We start from the raw sequence: 20,608 nt of genomic DNA on the forward strand, positions 1-20,608 counted from the left end.
TGTCTTTGGATTTAATGGTCCTTTATATATTTATCCTCCATAAATTTTCTCCCTGAGACCATGTGGACTTTTAGCTCTCATGACATCCTGTAGCAGGGAGCCCCAAAATCCTACCTCTTGTTGTGTGAAGAATTATTTTAGCATCTAATAGTTTTGTTCAATGATCCCTGCTTCTTGCCCTGAAAGCCACAACAAGCAACTGATTGCTGAGTCGTTTTTTCAGGACGCTTGCAATTTTATTGTCTTCTGTCATATCCCTTATCAGTCCTCTTTTTTTCCAAGCTGAAGGGTCCTAGCTGACTTGTTTATTCCCTCTATGGAGACTACTCCAGATCTTTTGTCATCTTTATCAAATGTTTCTGAACTTTTCTCAATTTTTATGTCCTTTTTCAGAGGGGAATAACTGCACGTGGTGCTTAGGATGTGGTGTTTGCGGAAGCATGTGCTCACTCTTCTGTCCTCCCGTACACTGCTTGGTGATTCTTCATGCTACTAAATATCAGGCTGAGTTTTCACTGGAATTGCTTGTCATAGCCTCATTATTATGTTCTGAGTGAGAACCTGGGTTTTTTTAGATGTGCTGATAGCATTATTTTCCCCACATAAATCACTTTTGTCTGCATTGAGATTTGTTTGCTATTTCATCACTCAGTTGCCTTGGTCTTGTAAGGTCCTTCTGCAGTTCTTTGAAGCTGGAGCTAAACCAGTAGTTGCTGACTAAATTGTGTCCCACCCAGAATAGCTTTCTGGAGTCTGCAGGTCCTTAGTTGCTCTGAAGGGATCCTAAGCTGGTTGTTTCTTTATAGCTAGGTCACAGGAAAGGAATTCTTCAAAAGGCTGATGAGCTGGATGACCAAGCCCAAAGAGACTATAGTGTTTTCTTTCTAATATTTCAGTAATTAAATATACATCCACAAAATACTGTCATAGAATGTCTGTTGTCTGGAAAATAGTAAATTACTGGAGGGAAAAAAGGGTCCTTAGGAGCACAGCAAAACTTCTGACAGTTCCCCCAAATCTTTTCCAGGGCTAATCAACCTAGAAAACTGCCAAGGAGGGTCTTGAGAACCACCCCTCAAATCCTCTATGGCTTCTCAGGCTTCAGATTGACCAACTAACTTGTTGTGCAGCAAGGTGATATTCTGTACATTGTGTTACCAGGGTTTCTTGCCCTTGTAGGTCTGGATGTCTCCCTGGCCAGCTGTTTGTCTGGTACACTGTCCAACTGTGTGTGTCCATATTTTCAGCTGATAATTCAGGGCAGTGAAGAAGGACTTTGAAACAGCCTGAAATACTAAAGTCATCTGTGTCATTTGTCCCAAGTGACTTTTAAAGCCATTTTACCCTATAGAAAACTTTGCATTTTCTCTATCTTAAAATTTTCTAACTTTGAATCTGAATATCGAGAGACGAGTGCACTCAGCTGATCTGAAATGGTCTTCACCTTAGAACTATTTCTCTTTTACAACTTAGTAATATATTTTTATGGTGTTGTTTAAATTCATTGCTGCAAAATCAGATTAGGTTATCTGGATTTATATTTTTTATTGGTGAAAATACTGTAGAGCTTGTGAAAGGTGGCAGATTGACAGCCTTGAAGTTAAGCTGATTGTTCCATTATTTCCCAGCCTCTCTTAGCCTTCTAAAGACATCTGTTCTTTTCTAATCTCCCAGTCTCAGTTTTTCAGATGACTGCTAAGTCTTCTGAGTCAGTGAAAGCCACTTCTCTAGGTATCCTTTGATGAGGTTTATCAGTCTTGTCTAGTTTGTGAAGCTGTCTAATTTGGTTTGGTGTAACTTAGTTCATTACTCTCTATCTTGTCCTTCCTCTGGTCCCTAAGAGGAAGAATATTCATTGATCTTATGTGCATAAGCAGCCTTGTTAAGGGCTAGGTCACCATTTTAGATACACTAATTACTATATAAAGAATGCAGGTCCAAAAGAGATCATAGGTAACTCAGTTTGAAATCATCTGCTCATCCTTTTTTCTTGAATATATTTATCAGCATTTTCCTTGGGCCATTCATCAAGGTAAGAACAAACTGCAGAGAATGATGTCTTGTTATCCTGAATTTCTCTTGCTAAGTGGAATCTCATTTTGCAAAGGAACTTCTCAGGGCAAAGTGATGTGACTCACAGCAAAGGATACAAAGATGCAGCAAGGGAGGCTTCAGTGGGACATGAGGAAAAAATTATTCCCTAGAAAAGGAACAGAGTGCTGAGGCATGTGGCCCAGAGAGATATGGATCTCCATCCTTGGAGATCTTCAAAACTTGTCTGAGTGAGGCCCTGAACAAGCTGACCTAGCCAGGCAGCCAGCTCTGCTTTGAGAAGGGGGTTGGAGCTCTCCTCCAGAGCTGATTCCAGCCTCAGTCTTTTTCTGATCCTAGGATCATTCCCAGGTGAGTGCCTTCAGCCAAGCACAGGCAGCCACAGCCCCCTAAGGCTTTTTGCTGAGTACACCCTCACCCACCCTCTGGCTCTTCAGATGTGGAAATGTTGCATTTAGTGACTGGGAAAGCACCTGCACCTGTCTAACTTGAGTTAACCCAGCCTGCAATGGTCTAATAATGCATTTATGGATCCCCTTCTGACTACCTGCAGTAGGTTGGTATTGCCAGTGCTTTTCATTTTCTGTAATTCAGGCTGATTCAGTGGAATCTGTCAAAATGCAGGAGGAATAACTTCATGGTTCTTTCAACTATATCATGAATCAGAGGATAAAAGAGTTGAAACTGCTGATGAAATTGTTAATGTTAGATTGCTGTGGTAGAAATGAATCTCCAGGGTGGCATTTTGTACCCCTACCACTGTTTTGTTACTTCAGGAACACTGCAGAAGTACAAGGCTGGGGAATTGTGTCCTGTGTTCCAAAATGCTGCATTGCTGGCTGAGGAGAGCTGCAGCAGATGAATAATGGGAGGCATCTACAGATCTGAATTGTTCCTGTTTTCATTAAGTCGTATGTTCAGCTGTAAATGTTACGTTGTCTCTAGAGGCAGAGGATGAGTTGTACATAATGACTGTGAATTTCAGATAGAAAGGGCAGATCTGAGCAGTTTTAGAACTATTTTATTCTCTCAAAAAAAAAAAAAAAAAAAAAAAAGAAAAAGTGAGCATGGTTATTTGGTTACTAGACAGCACAGGAGAACCCATGCCCCCTTTAATTTTGGTCAAGAGATGGCCACTCAGTCCAGCAAGCAGCAGCCCAGGCCTGAGCTCTGACCAGGGGCGATGTTCACACTGCTCAGTGGTGTGTGGTAAAATGAGATGGTGCAGGAAATTCAGTTTGTTCATGATCTCAAAAAGGAAGTGACGGTACTAAAGGAATGGCAGCTGTGAGTCACTTGTCCTGGTGGGACTACAGGATGTTCCAAGGAAGTTGGAAAGTGCCTCTCTAGGGAAGAAATACCAGTGGAAGGTGTTAATAGCAGGCAGGTGGTTTGACTGTCTTAAAAAGAATTGTTTTGTGGAGAGAAGTAACATATGTGTGTGCTGATGGTCTCCTGTAGGTCATACAGGATGTCAGCCAGTCCATGGAGATATTTCTGGTGCTCTGGAACATCTTTAAAGGCGGTCAGAGGCAACATAAAGGCAACTGAGAAACTGAGCCTTACTTCCCTGTGGGTGGAACTTCAGGGACTTTTAACTGAATTGCTTCTGATACTAGCCAATCTGGGGTTTTTTCTGATAAAAAAGTTCTTTTGTGGGGTGGTTTTTGGTTGGTCTTTGGGCTTTTTGTTTTGCATTGTTTTGTTTTCTCATCAAAGCATTCTCAAGCAACACTGGCAAAAAAGGGGAGAGAAAGAGAAACCTAGAAAATGTGTGGCAAATAACAAAAGCAGTCATCACAACTGATGAACAATTTCTTTGATTTCTATGGAGAATCCAGTTATTCTGCTTTTCACATCCAAACAGGATTTGAATTGACATCCAATGTTTGAAAAATTCGCATAATACCTTACTCAAAAGCCTCAAAAAAGAACTAATTCTTTAATGTGTTCCTTCCTGTGACAAATTGCAACAGGTCATGGATGTGACACACTTTGTTAAGGACTGATATCATACAAGAGGGTTTACAGGGTTAAAATAATATGAAATTGCTGATCATGCTATTACAGAGACTGTGCTGTTTCCTTGGAGAAGAAATAGGGGGGATAATGTGATACAAATGGTGTGTCTGAACAGAGGGAATAGCATTTAACATTTTGTACCCCAGGCTGCCTTGGTACAGGGCTGTGATAACAGGGTGATGCTGTTGACCTCCATGAACTACATTGAAAGGAAAGTCGAACCAGCCTGATTCTTTCCAGAAGTTTATAGAAAAGCACATTAAATCAGATTTAATCTGAAAAAGTAAACATCACGGAACAGGGTATTTCCCTGCTATATTCTTTGTAGCATGCCAGCCATCTCCAAGAACCTGATGTCATTTTCCGTCTCTCTAGATTAATTTCCGGGCTCTGTTCTTGAAGCGAACAAGATTGTGTTTCAAATCAACTCTGTCCCCTAAACTGAGCATGCAGGACTGTGCAAACAGGAGAACAGGCTGGCTTGTAAGGGACCTGGGCAGGAGGTGCACTGAGCCTCCTGCACCACTAAGGACCAACTTCCCTGGTTGTTCAGGGTCCAGGTGAGCCTTGTGTATGTCCCGGGGGGACTGCCTTGCTGGGCAGCTGCTTCAGTGCTTTCCTGCTCCTGTGTGGAGGCCATGAAGCAAAATACAGCCAAAAAAACCCCAGGCACTTGACCCTGTCATAGAAGCATGGAATAATTCAGGTTGGAAAAGATCTCTGTGATCCTGAGTCCAGCTGTCAACTCAGCACCACCGTGTTCACTACTGAACCAAGTCCCAAAGTGCCACATCCACATACCTTTCCAACACTTCTATGGACAGTGACCCCACCACTACTTCTCAGGGCTGTCCATTCCAATGCTTGGCAACTCCTTTAGTGAAGACATTTTTTCTAATATCCACTCTAGACCTTCCTTAGGCCATTTCTTCTCGTCCTATCACTTGCTACTTTGGGAGAAGGGGCTGACCCTCACCTCACTATAATCTTCTTTCAGGTAGCTGGAGAGAGTACAGAGGTCTCCCCAAGCCTCCTTTTCTCCAGGCTAAACACCCCCAGTTCCCTCAGCCACACCTCATAGGACTTGTGCTCCAGACCCTTCCCCAGCTTCCTTGCCTGTTTCTGGACATGCTCCAGCTCCTTGTTGTAGTGAGAGCCCCAGAACTGGATGCAGCACTCGAGGTGTGGCCTCACCAGCACTGAAGACAGGGTGACAATCACTGCCCTGGTCCTGCTGGCCACAGTGGTTCTGACACAAGCCACCTGGGCACATGCTGGCTCACATTGAGCTGGCTGTGAACCAGCACCCCCAGGTTCTTTCCAGACACTCTGCCCCAGTCCTGGAGAGCTCTGTGGAATAATACTTTATACAGCTGTACTGAAATACTGTGTTTTCCTGAAATACTGTAGATGTGTTTTAACACACACTCAAAAAAGCACAGTACACAGGATGACAGAGAGGTCTCTGTGGGAGATGACTGATTACCAACAAATTACCATTGATTTAGAGAGGGAATATACAGATGATAACTTTTGTCAGGCTCACTGCTGAAACTGCCAATAGAAGAACCCTACTGTGAAAGAATGAACAGTAGATGCTAGTCATAAGATTAATATAAAAATCTGAAACAGCTGGTAAGGACAGCACTTGTGTTTATGGCTGGCTGCACCAGCACAAATGCCAACTACTGTTTCTAAACAAGATCTGAGAACAAGAATCTGGCAAATGCACTGTGATTACTGGAAATCACCGTGTTTGCCTCCAGACCCCTGACTGGGATTGAAGGTCTCTGACAGCAAGACTGGCTTTGGCTCTAGAGCTGCTCACCCCCTTCTGCCTGGAAGATGATTGCTAATAGCACCAAACTGCTCTCATGTATGGCACAGGTCAGGGATGCCCAGAAACAGCCTCCCAGAAGAAGCCAAAGCAAAGGCAGCCTCTGAGAGCAGCTTCACAAGCTCTCGTTGTGTTCTATGTTCTTCAGAGGGGCGTGAACTTGTTCTAGAAACTGCTCCAAACCTCTGGCTCCCCGCCTCCCTGGAGGATGTGGGATGTGCCTGGAGGAGCCCAGGGTGCTGAAGAAGCTCTGAGTAGATCGGTGTGCCTGAGCACTGCTGCCTCAGAGCTAGGCGAGCTCTGAACCATTGCAAATGCCGAGTTAAAGCTCCTCGTTTCCATGAGCACTGCGCCCCCGCAGGGCTTTCCTGGCACAGGGGAAAAGCTTGTGTGGCCTGGCTGTGGCTCTGCTCCTAAATGCTGTGTGCCTGCTTCTTCCCAGAAGGATGCATCGATTCACAAAGGGCTTCCCAGCAGCGGGGCGACACAGGCAGCCAGCCCCCAGGGAGGCTGTGAGGCAGGGGCCTCCCTTCAGGGAAAAGGGATGAACAGGAAGAGAAGTGGAAGGGCGGAGGATAAGCACTAGGATAAACTTGGGAAGGTGGGAAAGATTGCTGGGAGCCAGAGGAATCCTGCAACATTAGGAATAACGAGCAATTTAAAGTATTGCAGCTGGCTGTGGGTGAGAAGGAATGTGGAAGGATTCTGAACGTCAAACATCTGATGTTAAAAGGAAAAGATGCCTCTGGGGAATTGTGTGTACAGCACTGGAACTGCTGCTTTCCAGGACTGAGCAAGGTGATGAAGCACTGATGCACTTACTGGCTCCAGCTCCTGAGGGAAATGTGCCCCAGCAAGAGCTGCTCTCTCTGGTGCTTGAAGGGAGCGATTGAGGCCATTGCGCGGCAAGCAACGCGGCTTCCCAACAGCAACCGCCTCTGCAGGCAGCATGCCAGGAGAGATCCCGGTTCTGGGCTCGGGAATTATGGTAAAGTCTTCTGAGGATGGGAAGTACCAGCACAAACTGGTGAGCAAAATAGGAGGCACCAAACCAATATAGCACACAAAAGAGTAGCCTGTTCCAACAGGCCCAGTTGACTTGGATTCCAGAGTTTGGAAGGGGCAGAAACTGGACACTGAAGGGACACTGAATCACTGGACACATGAAATTATGTCATAGTACATAACACATGGTAAACCTCAATGCAGACCCTATATTCAATGTTTATTAAATGTGTATATATTCAGATTACCTTAGTTGATTTACTTTGTGTTAAATGTTTATATTTATTTATACCTTAAATCTATTATTTTAAATTTTTACTGATTACTGATAAACTATATGTATTTTATATCATAAACTATCTTACATACACTGTATATTCCATATGTATGTTGTTATAGGTTTATTTAACAGAGGGTGTATAATATATGCACATGTTAGTATAATTGTACAATACACTGCATGCTATTAGATTACACAATAACATGCCATATATTATTTCACAGAATTATGGAATGGCCTGGTTTGGAAGGGACCCCTTCAATCTCGTTCCAAAGCCCCTGCTGTGTGCTGGGACAGTTTTCAGTAGACCAGATTCCTCAGAGCTCCATCCAACCCTGACTTTGAGCACTTCCAGGGATGGGACATCCACAGCTTCTCCAGGCAATCTGTTCCAGAGCCTCATCACCCTCACAGTAAAGAGTTTCTTCCTAATATGTAATCTAAATCTACTCTCTTTCAGTCTGAAGCCATCTTGCCCTGTCCTGCTCTTGTAAATAGTTCCTCTCCATCTTCCTTGTAGCCTCCCTTCAGGTTCTGGAAGCCTGCAATTAGGCCATCCTGAAGCCTTTTTGATTTATTATGATTTATTACATAACACAATGTAAGCAGTTCTATTTACATTATAGAATGCATAAAATATATGTATAGTGTTGCATTATAAATTCTGTGTATATTAATAATATTACATAACATATAAAATAGTATCTATTACATATTAGACATTATTTTCTCACTGAATCCTGGTTTTATGCTAGAAGGTTAAGGACACACAAAATGCTGAGTGTCTGTCTGTTCTGTTGGGGTTTTTTTTATTTTCCAGATAAAAACCAAGATTTCTGGGTGATCCTCTGAATCAAGAGCCAGTAAAATGTATGCCTGCAGCTGGCAAATAAGTTTAACTGATCATTTGAAACAAAAAAAGAAAACCAAAACCCAACCAACCAAAATAATAACAAAAACATATATGAAGGACGACATAATGCAATCAATCATTTAAAAACCTTTCAGGAAGTCCTTTCTCAGTAGCTATAAAAATGCAGAATTTTCTTATGGCTACAAATCTGGCCATGATACAACAAGCAGAGCAGAACAGACAAATCAATTTTCAGGGTGGCAGAAGATTAGAAACATCAAAACATTTAAAAACATTACGCTTCAACAAGTGATCTACATAACATTAAATACGTGGACATTTGGAAAGGGGATGTGAACAGTGAGTCAGCAAAATTTGTGGAGACTTCAAGGCTATTTGTTTTGGTTAAAGCCTGAGACTATTACAAGGCAAGTTGAATGAAGAAGAACCTAATGAGAGACATGACAAATGGCCCTCCATAGTCAACACAAAGGAAAGAGAAGTGGAAGGAGAAGATAAGCCTCTTCAAACACTTGAATTTTAGAGGGAGAATACCAACATGGTGGTGACATTTGGGCACTGCTGTAGGTATCTCATGGAGACCTCTGCTTGGTGGGAGATTCCATGAGGATAAAACACTGAAATGTCACCCTGAGACACAAACTGGGCAAATGTAGCCATTCTTCTCTTTCTTTTGAGCTGGTTTTATTCACTTCTCAGCAATGCAGGCCTCTCTCAGAGGCTGCCATAAAGATAAGAGCCAGCAGCTGTGCTACTAACTGGACATAAGGAAAAGGGGAAACTCCCAGAGGGTAACTAAGCACTGGAACTGGCTGTCCAGAGGGATGGGGAAGTGTCTACCTTTTGAGATATTTGGAATTCAGGAGGAAAATCCTCTGAGGAATCTGATCTAATGTCCCAGATGATCTTTTTTGGAGCAAAGGGTTGAATGAGATCATCTCCATTCCAACCTGAATCATTCTGATCCCCAGGACAAGATTCTGATTCTACCCTGTGAGCCATCAGGACACAGAATTAGATGACTTTCTCATCCAGCTAGACAATTAATTTGTGCCAATCTCAACACTTCTATATTACACCAAAAATACAAGCCAGATGCCTCTTTCAAATCTTGCCTAGCACAACATAAAGCAGCTGTTTATATTGCACATCATGCACACAGGCTCGAATTTGCAAGTAATATTGAAAGATTTTAAGATACAATATATAAATATCATTAGGCATTCTTTAGGAAAAGCCTGTGCGTTTGTAGAGCATGTTCTGAGCCTTCAAATATCCTGGCAATAAAGTTGCCAAAGAGCCAAAGCTGCCCAGCATGTAACCATGTGAAAACTGAGATTCCTTTTTGATCAGCTTTGAGCAGAAGGATCAGGTACAATAATAGACAAAAATCAAAGCTCTAACTGCAAACTGAAAAGCTTTGATGAATGTAAAGATGGACATGACCTGGCAATGTGCACTCACAGCCCAGAAAGCCAAACTGCATCCAAAGTGTGTCCTGAGCTGCATCCAAAGCAGCGTGGCCAGGGAGGGGATTCTGTCCCTCTGCTCTGCTCTGCTCTGGTGAGACCCCACCTGCAGTGCTGCATCAGCTCTGGGGCCACAGCACAGGAAGGACAGGGAACCATTGGAGCGAGTCCAGAGGAGGGACACAAAGATGATCAAAGGAACGGAGAAGCTTTCCTGTGAGGAAAGGCTGAGAGGTTTGTGGTTCAGCCTGGAGAAGACTCCAGGGAGACCTTGTAGAAGCGTTCCAGTACCTGAAGTGGGTCAAAAAGAAAGCAGGAGAGGGATTTTTCACAAGAGCATGAAGTGATGGGACAAGGGGGAACAGCTTCCAACAGAGAGTCAATCCAGACATAAGGAAGACATTTTTTATGATGAGGATAGTGAAACACTGGCAGAGGCTGCCCAGAGAAAACACTGGCACAGGTTGCCTGTGGATGCCTCATCCCTGGAAAAGCTCAAGGTCAGGCTGGACTTTGACCAACCTGATCAAGTTGAAGATGACCCTGATCATTGCCAGGGGCTTGGACTAGCTGACCTTTAAAGGTCTCTTCCAAAGCTCCCCATTCTGTGATTCTGTGATTCTCATCCTTTTCAGTTGCTCCCTGAGGGCATGTACAGCTCTGAGGCAGTGTTGTGCCTCCTGGCAGCCTTCAGTGCCACAGCCAGTGCTGAGTCATTTGGAGCAATCTGGAGAAGCCATCTTCTCTTCAGAATGACACACGGATCACACTGAAGTTGACACCAACTCTTACTGATTTCCATAAGGTCACCTTCCACTTTCTGAAATAGTTGGGTCCCTTTAGACTCAGTTAAAAGTTATTTTGAGTAAAAAACATGCTTGTAACTAGTGCTGTTAAAATGGATAGGATTTTGTTGTCTTCTTTGGGGGTGGGGATGTTAACTATATTTGTCTCTGAAAAGGTGAAGCTTCCTTTTAAGTGATTTAAAGTGTTACGTGGCTCAGGAAGGAAGGAATGCATGCATGAAGGGAGGGCAAGGTATTTCCTGGCAACTGAGATTTAATTGTGTGAGTCCCTTTTATGTATGTTTGCCTTACTGATAGTGACAAAAAGAGAAAGTGCAGAAGGAATGACATGAGGGTGGTTGTCTGTCTCAGCTCAATTCATTCTCTTGTAGCTGATTCTCTGAATTTGCTCCCTTTGGCTAGATCACTAACATCTTTGCAGGTTGGTCTGTGTTAACTTTGCTTTCCTTTCTTCTCCCTTACCCTGCCCTACTCTTCTCCCTCCATTTCTACCCCAGCCCAGGGAATCTGATAGATTTATGCTCAGGCACCAGCAGATGATTCATTTAGAGAAGTAAAAAAAAAGGGGAAGGGAAAAAATGTATCTTTTCCCTAGGTAGCCTGTAGACAAAGAGATGTCTCTGTTCAAGGAGCTGTGAAATAAGAAGCAGTCTCCTATTGCATCTTTCCTTCTTAGATGGAGAAGCTAAGACTTCAAATTTTCTTACAAGAGGGTGGATTCCATCAAAGATACCTAAATGCTTCTCTTCCAGAGTAAAAAATTTAATCATGTTGAGATCATTTACTACAGAGTATTACATTTTGACTAGTTGTTTGAGTCACAGAGGTAATGCAGAGATAATCTCTTTGCATTACAGATGTTGACTAAACTTTGCCAGTGTTGTCATCTAGTGAGCAATGGTATTCCTGGTTTGGCAGGCTATGAGGGAATCAGGGGCAGGACACGTCTGTGGAGCTGGAAGCAATGCACAGTGGCAGGGGGGTCTATTTAAAAGAGATTTTTGTGCCCTTAGTGTAAAAAGGTAAGGACATTTCTAAGGATCCTTTGAAGACATTTTTTTATTGGAAACAGGAAGGTCCTATCCTTTTACTAGTTTCTCCCTATGTAGAGAAAAATCTGGTTAAATGTTTAAAAAACCTTCTGTGCTTTGCTCAGGTCAGTTTAAGCTGGATATGCCAGCTGTTTACTTTCATGAGTTAATGAGTATTCTTAAGCTTTCCTCATTTGTTTAAGAGCATCAGCATTAGAGGACAAAGGGATGTTGGTACTGGGAAATCAAAATGCTGCTTCAATTTCTCCATTACATTAGAGCTCTTGTTGCACGTCATGTGGCAAAATCTCAGATCACTTGACAAAGTGTCCTGAAGAGAGAATCTATTTCTTGAAATTAATTTCAGTGACAGAGATGAGATGACCTTGTTATAGACCAGGACTCTCAGATTCATACATCTAGTTCTAAGAGGAAATGGCTGCCAGAATTGCTTTGATCCAGCAAATCATAATTTGAAGCCACACAAAGGCTGCAGCATGTTTCTTTGTGGTCATTAAGCTAAACACACACTTCAATTTACTTTTTAAGGACAACTTTCCTCTCTCATTCCAGCTGGTACATTGCACAAAACTCCCCAAAGAACATATCAAATTAAGTATAGCTCTGCAGTTACAACCTCTGCTTGCTAGCTGAGGATGCAGGGAATACACTAACATTTCTGCGTGCTCTCCCTCCCACCAGCAATTTTACATTTAAAAGGAGTCTGGCCTTTGATGGTGTCACAGACAGGACCCCTTGAGTACAATCCACATGTATTTCTAATCACTTGGGAAAACACTGGGAAGGTGGAAAGGCATATTTAACAGAATAGCTGCTCAAGGCATTTTAAGTAATGTAGGACAAAGAGCTATAAAGAAGAATTTTCTGGTCATCTTTCAAATACCTAGGCAACACTTGATGTCTCATCTATCCCTCTTTGGCTTTGTTTACTGGCAGGAATGAATGTTCTTCTTTGTTAAAAGAAGATTTCAAGAGAAGCCAACAGCATAAACTGAAGCTTCTCCCTCAGGAGGCTGCAATAACTTCTGGTTCTTTTCCTTCCAAAGAACCTATAAGTTCTTCCAGGGACACAGTCAGTAGGTGTACTGCTGAAGGGTGTTCCTGCCTCCTCCTCTGCCAGCTTCACCGTGGTGGATCCTCACCACTCATACCCTGGTTTGTCTAGTTACATTTATGCTTCTTCCATAAAGAATTTACCATTGGTATTATGGGCAGCATCCGCCTGTGACTTTTTGAGGGCTGGTGCATGAATTGTAGATAGCTCCAACTAGCAATGGATGGATCACATCATCTGTCCATGAAAGTCATGTCACAAAATACTTGTACTCTTCAGGTCACTTCTAGTGGGCAGGAACCTTTAAATGTAATACTGCCAATATAGAAAGAAGAGCAGAAAAGGCCCTAGATAAAGTTATTATTCCTACCCCAAGTTCTGCAGAAGATGTCTTTGTAGTTACGCCCCAGGTGTGCAAACCTCATGGGCATCATGGTCAAAAAAATACCAGAGAAGCGTCTGTTTCATCTTTGGTCTTGATTTGGGTCCAGGGTTCACCTTTATATGTGTGTATGTGTATATATGTATACATATATGCATCCATCCATCTATCTATCTATCTATCTATCTATCTATCTATCTATCTATCTATCTAACCTATATATCTATATAATCTATATCTATATATCTATGTATATGTATATGCATATGTATAAAAGTAAATACCGAATAAAAATACATATAAAAAAATAAAAGTACACCAGGAATAACTGACTGCCCATAGAGTAACTGTTCAGAAAGTCAGGATGAGTGTCAGATTTTTTTCTGCTTGGTGATGGAGGAGAGGGGAGAAGCAGCTCAGCACAGGTGCACCTTGTTTGCAAGAGCCCTGTAAAGGGTGGGCACCACCTGTGATCACTGAGAGCAGCAAAACTACTCTTGCAGTGCCCAACATTCAGACTGATGGCACTTCCAGTGTGACTCCATTTTGCGAGATGCAGAGGATAAGGGAGCTGAATCACAGCACTATTCACTCTGGCAATGTTACCAGCTGTGCTCTAGGGCGACTCACTTGGAATACATGAGCCCTTTGTTCCATCCCTTTGTTTTTCCAAGTGCTCTGACTGTCCTTGTGAGGGAGGGGTACTTGACAACACAATTTTATTTCAGAAATGGGGTCAAAATAAGTGAAATCAGAGAAGGTTTTTGTATTCAGGTGCAGTGATGTAAAGCATACAAGGAGCAGGGAAGGAAATGTAAATCCAGGTCCTCATACTGCCTGTAGAGCCTTTGACCCTATGAGCTGGACAGGGGAAGTACATGTTTTGACCCAACTGGGATCTGTTATGCAGCAGAATGTGGACATCAAATGCAAAGCAGAAGAATTGTACTGTGACATGATCTAGATGCAGGACATGAGGAAATACTAAGAAAGTTTGCAATGACACTAAACTGAAACTCCCTCAAGGGCAGAGAGGCTCTGCAGAGAGACCTTGAAAAATTAGAGAGATGGGCAATCACCAACTGTATGAATTTTAGCAAGGTCAAGTGTTGGATTCTGCACCTGGGATGGAGCAATCCTGGATGGGTGGACAGACTGGGGAATGAGATGTTGGAAAGCAGTGCTACAGAAAGGTGCCTGGGGGTCCTGGCTGATGAAATGTTGAACATGAGTCAGCAGTGCCCTGGCAGCCAGGAGAGCCAACCCTGTCCTGGGGTGCATCAGGCACAGCCTCACCAACTGGGCAAGGGAGGGGATTGTCCTGCTCTGCTCTGCACTGGGGCGGCCCCACCTCGAGTGCTGGGGGCAGTTTTGAGTGCCACAATGTAAGAAAGACATTAAACTAGGAGCATCTAAAGGAGGGTAATAAAAATAGTGAAGGGCCTTGAGAGGAAGTCATATGAGGAGCAGCTCAGGGCACTTGGTCTGTTCAGCCTGGAGAAGACAGGGGAGATCTCATTGCAGTTACAGCTTCCTCGTGAGGGGAAGAGGAGGGGCAGGCACTGATCTCTTCTCTGTGGTGAGCAGCGACAGGACCTGAGGGAATGGCCCAAAGTTGTGTCAGGGGAGGTTTAGGTTGGATGTTAGAAAAATGTTCTTTACCAAGAGGGTGACCAGGCCCCAGAACAGGCTCCCCAGGGAAGTGGTCACAGCACCAGCCTGACTGAGTTCAAGCAGTCTTTGGACAACACTCTCAGGGTGTGACTCCTGGGGTGTCCTGTGCAGAGCCAAAAATTGATGATACTGGTGAGTCCACTCCAACTCAGCACATTCTATGCTTCTATGACATGACATGTTACAGGAGAAAGTCCCTGTCAGAAATGTTACCAAAATCCTTTTATCCTCAAATGTTAATTTGTGGAATGCTTAGAAGAGGTAAAACTAGAGCAATATTGAGAACAGAGGCTTTGGCTCTAAGAACTCAAGGATAGCTCACCTTAGCAATTGTGAAAGACTTGGACTGTGACACAACTTCAATTGGAGTAGCTTGCTTTCTGTAATTTAAATATCTTTCTTGCAGGAGATCCCTTCTGTAAGCTCCAGGCTTGCTTTCCATGACTTCTCCCAAGGGAAGTATTTTTCAATCTTGCATTGCAGGAAAACTTAATGACAAATGTATTAGCTTAGTTTTTCAGGGAAAGCTGAATTAAAAGTTGTCTCAAAACACCAATTTACATGGAAAATATTTGTAACAGTGGAGTTGTAGCCGGTGTAGGTAGGCAAGAGTTTTAGTGTGAATTACTGACACCTTCAGCAGGTGTTTGTACAACTTCATACTCCAACATCCATGCAGTGAAGCTGGAGCACAGGGTGCTTGGAAAGGGATACCTTATACTTTCTGGAGGTTAGCAGCTTTATGAATCAGGCATATTTTTGGCTATAAATTCTGTTTTCCCAATACCTCTGAAAAGCAGAATTTTATAATAAACATAACAGACTAATGAAAACATTTAGTTTGGAAAAGACCTATGGAGATCTCTAGTCAAAATGTCTCTGCTTCAAGCATGGATGAGGTTACTCAGCACATTATGCAGCTGAGTCCCAAAAATTTCCCCCAGTGGAGATTCCATTATTGCTGGCCAACCTACTCTAGTGCTTGCCTGCTTGCAGGGTTGGAAAATGTTCTTCCCTTCATCCAGCTGGGACCTTGCTTCCTGCAATTTGCATCTACTACCTCTTGCTCTTTGTTCACCTCAGAGAAGTGGCTTCTTGCATCTTCTCTGTAGTCCCTTTCTAGGTAGTGCAAGACTGCTGTCAGCCCCCTCTCAGCCTTCTCTTCCCAGTCTAAGCAGAAGCTGCTCTCTCAGTCTCTTCCTGCACATCACAGGCTCCAGACCCTGAATCCTCTTGGTGCCCCTTCATTTTGTCAAAATGTGCCATGTTCTGGGGGCCAAAACTGGACATAGTACTCTGGATGTCAACTCACAAGTGAGGGAAAGAATCACTCTCCTTGACCTGCTGGCACTGCCTTTGCCAGTGCAGCCCAGTGTGTGGCTGCTTTTCCTTGGGGCCTTGAGACAGGGATGCAGTGCTGATCCCTTGTAACTCCTGTCTTCCCAGGACTCCAGGCTCTTTCCTGCAGGGCTGCCAGACAGCCCCAGCCTGTCCTGGTCATTTGGGTGGCTCCATTTGAACAGAGGGTCTGTCAAACTTCATGAAGGTCCTGTTGGCCCATTCCTTCAGCTTCTCTGGGTCCCTCTGAATGTGAGCCCTGCCTTCCAGGATATCAATCACTCCTCCCAGTTTGCTGGGATTATCATAAATTCTATTAATACATTAGAAAAGCATGTTTATGTAATAATCAAATAATTAAAACCTCATCCAGTATAAGGCATTACCTGTGCTGTATTGTTACCATGCATTTTCAGAACTAAATGATCCTGGCATAAATGGTTTCTTGTAAGGATGGTCTGCTTTCATTCCTGAGACACACGCTAATCCATGTCAGCATGGATTTTGTGCTGGAACTGAAATCTTGGTTTTGTTGAGGAATATTTAGTAAAAGTCTGAAGATCTTGCTAATGCAAATGGCAAGTGAAGAATGTTTCTAAATCACCCAGGCAACTAGAATTGGTTCAGTTACATTTCACTAATTTGTGCCAAGAGGACCTGCAACATACTTCACATATTTCTGTTAGTGAACCACAAATAATTTAAAACACAGGAGGTCACGAATAAGAAAATACGAGAATATTTGACAGCAAAAGATAATGAATGCTATGTGTGGTGGCAAACACAGGGTATAAAATGCAAAGTTTTCAGAGTTCGAGGAGTTATCTCTGAATTCCCGTTTGGTGAAGCACAACTGCAATGAATATTTATTGCCACCTTATTTAGCAGCATGAACAAAAGGAGCTGTTATAAATAAACAAACGCTATGACAGTTCTACTGCTGTTGGCTTGACGTTCTCGTCTGCAGTCAGTCAAACCGAAAGACAAAGCAATCAGCGAAAAGACAAAGTCAAACATCCAAATTGCAGAGGTTCTATTTTTGTGTTAACTACCGTCATCGCTGATTTGTCCATGACTTGTGAGAGGAAGCTGCTGGTGAAATTTGACAGGCGTCAGCATGGCATTTGCGTGCTTCCAAATTCAAATGAAGGCTTTTCATGTAAATTTACATGACTTGCTTAATGTTTCCTTAGCACATGAGTAAAACTTTGAAGGGGCTAAAATTTACAAAGCAGAGCAAGGTACACTTAAGAGGATGCAATTAAGTAGTCAGTAATGTGGGACACACACACACGACAGAGGAAGGCTGTCTTTTTAACGTTGCAATGTTCTAGGGTGACTCTCCCTACAGTACCTCACCTCCACCCTTTGATGTAAGGACTAAACCACCTCTACAGTGCAACTGTTCTGATAATAGCAGGTGACTCACTTCCAACCTATTTGTGCTCAGACCTAGTTTGAAAGCCACTTTATTCTTCAGAGCCAGCATAGCAAACTCTAACTGTGTTGCTAACTTACACGAAAACCCACAGTGTGTATTTAGTAACCCATCTGCTCTGCAAGCAGGAACTTGGGTCAGAGGCATACTGAACCCTTCAATTCAATCCAAGTAAAATTCATGTTTGTGAAGTGCTTGCAAGGTCAGTACTTGACAACAAGACAGGATGCACACTGTCTAGGTAAGCTCAGAGACTTGCTGCCCCCCTCATCCCACAGCTGGCACTTTGTAGGGCAGTGCATGGTCTCAGTGTGTGTGCACAGCCCTCTCTGTCTCTCCTGTTCAGTTAGATCAAGGCTACATCTTCCCCTCAGGAATGCACTGGGAAGGCTGGAGGAGATAATATCCAGGAGTTTTACTTCAGCATTGCTATTAATTGTCATCCTCTGAAATGTGTTGTCTGTAGCAGACTGTTTGAGTTGGTGCTTGTCAGGGAGGGAAAACATAACTGGAAAATTATATTGTGCCAGCAGGTTGGTCTACTTAATTCTATTGCATAGATCATAGCACAGTTTCAGAGGAACTCCTCCACCAGAAGTTACTGCATGGAAGAGACAAACTTTTCACTCTGACTCTATGCAAATGCTTCCTCATGATTTCAGCTGAGTTTTGGGATGCCTCTGCATGCATCACATCTGCCTACGTAACACTGACAAGTAAATCCTCAGTGCGTCTGCCAAGCTCCACACCCAGGCATTCAGCTGGAAGTCAGTTATCCTCTAAAAACTTCTCCAACAAAAAGTGTGTTCATAATCAACCACCTCACTGGAGTCATGTACATTACCATGCTGATCATACTGCCAGTGTAAGATGAAGACACCTGTGGCTCCATGTGGGTGCCTGAAAATCTCGAAAAAAAATAAATTAAAAAGTAGAAAAGAAAAACCATTTACTTTAAATTAATTCTTTAAACCCCAAAGCCAGTGAATTCGACACTATTTTTCTCTGTACAGTCAGCCTATCAAGAAGCTATTTCTCTCTCCTGCAAGTTCCTGTGGAAAGGAAATCGCAAGCACATCAGAGCAATGGCCATCACAGCCATCACTGCTTGGCAGTTGTGACTCTCAGTGTCTTTCTAAATGAGTTTTCTAAAAGTATACATATATGTTACATTGTCATATCACCTGTATTTGTCATACTAGAAGGGCTTTGTTCCAACCCTGATGTTCACTAAAGAAGTTTCATTTTAGGATCTTATGCACTGCTTTCAACAAGGATAATGAAACAAGTCTCTTTTTTTAACATAATAAAATATCACAGCACCAAATAAACAGACCATACCTATGATCCTTCTCTGGGCTCAGGACTGAAGTTTGGGCTGGAATGAAGAAGACACACTCTGTTTGGGACAGAAAACCACATAAGTTCAAGAGGTCTTTGACTGCTAAGGTTTCGATTGTTGAATTTTTAGGACCAATTTCTAATGACACAGAAATACATTCCCATATATAAATCATCAGTTCTGTTCTTTGTGGAAATCTTTCAGCATTTAGGTATTTAGGTTTCTTCCCTTATCATAAGCTTGCTTTTTTCAGTGCCTGTATTCATTCAAATAGTTTCTCAGTCTCAAAGTAGATCCTCCAAAAGGATATATTCTAAAGAAGCCAGGAAGTAACTTCCCAATACAGCTTCACACCTCCCCAGATGATAGGTTCAAATTAATCATCTGTTCTGGGGATGGCAGATGGAAAATAATGTTCCTGATAAAATGGGTCTAATGAGAGCCGGAGGACCTGTGCTGACTGCTAATTTTACAAGAAATCCTAAGGAGACTTTTGATTGGATAAATGGGGAATATTGAGGTTTGCTGTCTGCAAAAGAAATCCTCCCACTTTGCTGATTTTGAGGAACTTTGACCAAGCAGATGACTGTCCAATCTGTTTTCGCTTTGGCCTCCTGGAATTTAGAATCTGGGAATGACACTTGAGTTTATTTCTCAGTCACAGAAGAGACATGACGGCCTGACTTGAGTTCCACAACACAGCTCCAAATCCTAACATCCTTCTTCTCAGCTGCCAGAAGGATAGAACATGGAAGAAGCTCTCACTTTCTGGGATACAAACAAAAAGGACATTATTGGATCTTAGGTACCTGGAGCAGCTCTGCAATGAGTTCCTGCAGTATGTCCTACCTAAAATGCTTTTTCTGATGCTGTGCTGCCTCCCTAATGGAAGGGTTTTTATACTCTTCCATTATCAGCCTTTTTTAATTGTCATGTACTTTACTTGCCCAGTTATATTTTCTCCAGACCATACTTTCTCTCTCTCTTCTCAGGTCTTCCTCTTTTCCTTCCCCTCAAACACCTTTCCTTTCCTTTCCTGATTTCTTCTTCACTTTTCTTTTAGGCTTGTCTGTAGCAGAGAAAGTAGAACTTGTCTAGCATACAGCTAGACAAAACCCATGAACAAATTTTCCCTAAAATAGATAAACTCTCTTTACGGATCTCTTAATTAACCACTCTCCTCGCCATCTCCTCCCTCCCTTCCTGCTCAGAAGCACAAAGCCTCTGCACTCCCTGCTGTCCCCTTTTTCCTGCATGCCCCCAGCACAGGCTGCTCCTGCCATAAGCCATCGTCTCTTTAATAGCAGCAGGATTATTTTTGGTGCAGCAGGAACTTCATCCTGCCCTAGTTCATGCAGTGTACTTTGCCTTCTTTCCTCCTTGCACGAGTTGTTGCCGCAGCTTATCATCGCACGCACTCTGCTCCCCTTCTGCTACAGCTTCAAAGCACTCCAGATTTTTTGATTTGCCTCTCCTACTGCTCCAAGACACTGAGTGATGCAGAGAACCTCCTACAGCCAGAAAGTAACTGTGATTTTTAGCGATGATGTTTGCTCTAACTATTTAAAGCACACTTAAGAAGACACATAATAAGTAGGTTTGAGGGAAGTGGTAGCAATCCACCCACTACGTTCCTTTTAGCTAACCCTTTAATTAAATATTAAAGATATGGTTCTCAGGAAGATTTAAAATAACTCACTGACAGAAAAAAAGAGACAGATTAAAAAACAGCAGAAAATGAAATAATCCCCCCCCAAAGACTTACCACACCTTCATGCTGTTTTTAACATTATTTTACTGTGCTGATGAGGAAAGAGCTTTTCTGAAGGGAAATAACAAACCTTATGATTTCCAGTGCTAGATCACTCTCTATGTTCTCAGGGAGTCCTGCTAGGAATTACAAATAATTTCATGCTTAACTAAACATACCAGTTTCCTCTTACATAAGGGAGAGCAAAGAAAGTTTATAAATATTGAGAAAGT

This window comes from Agelaius phoeniceus, chromosome 1 (assembly GCF_051311805.1).
Source record: "Agelaius phoeniceus isolate bAgePho1 chromosome 1, bAgePho1.hap1, whole genome shotgun sequence".
Classification (NCBI taxonomy): Eukaryota; Metazoa; Chordata; class Aves; order Passeriformes; family Icteridae; genus Agelaius; species Agelaius phoeniceus.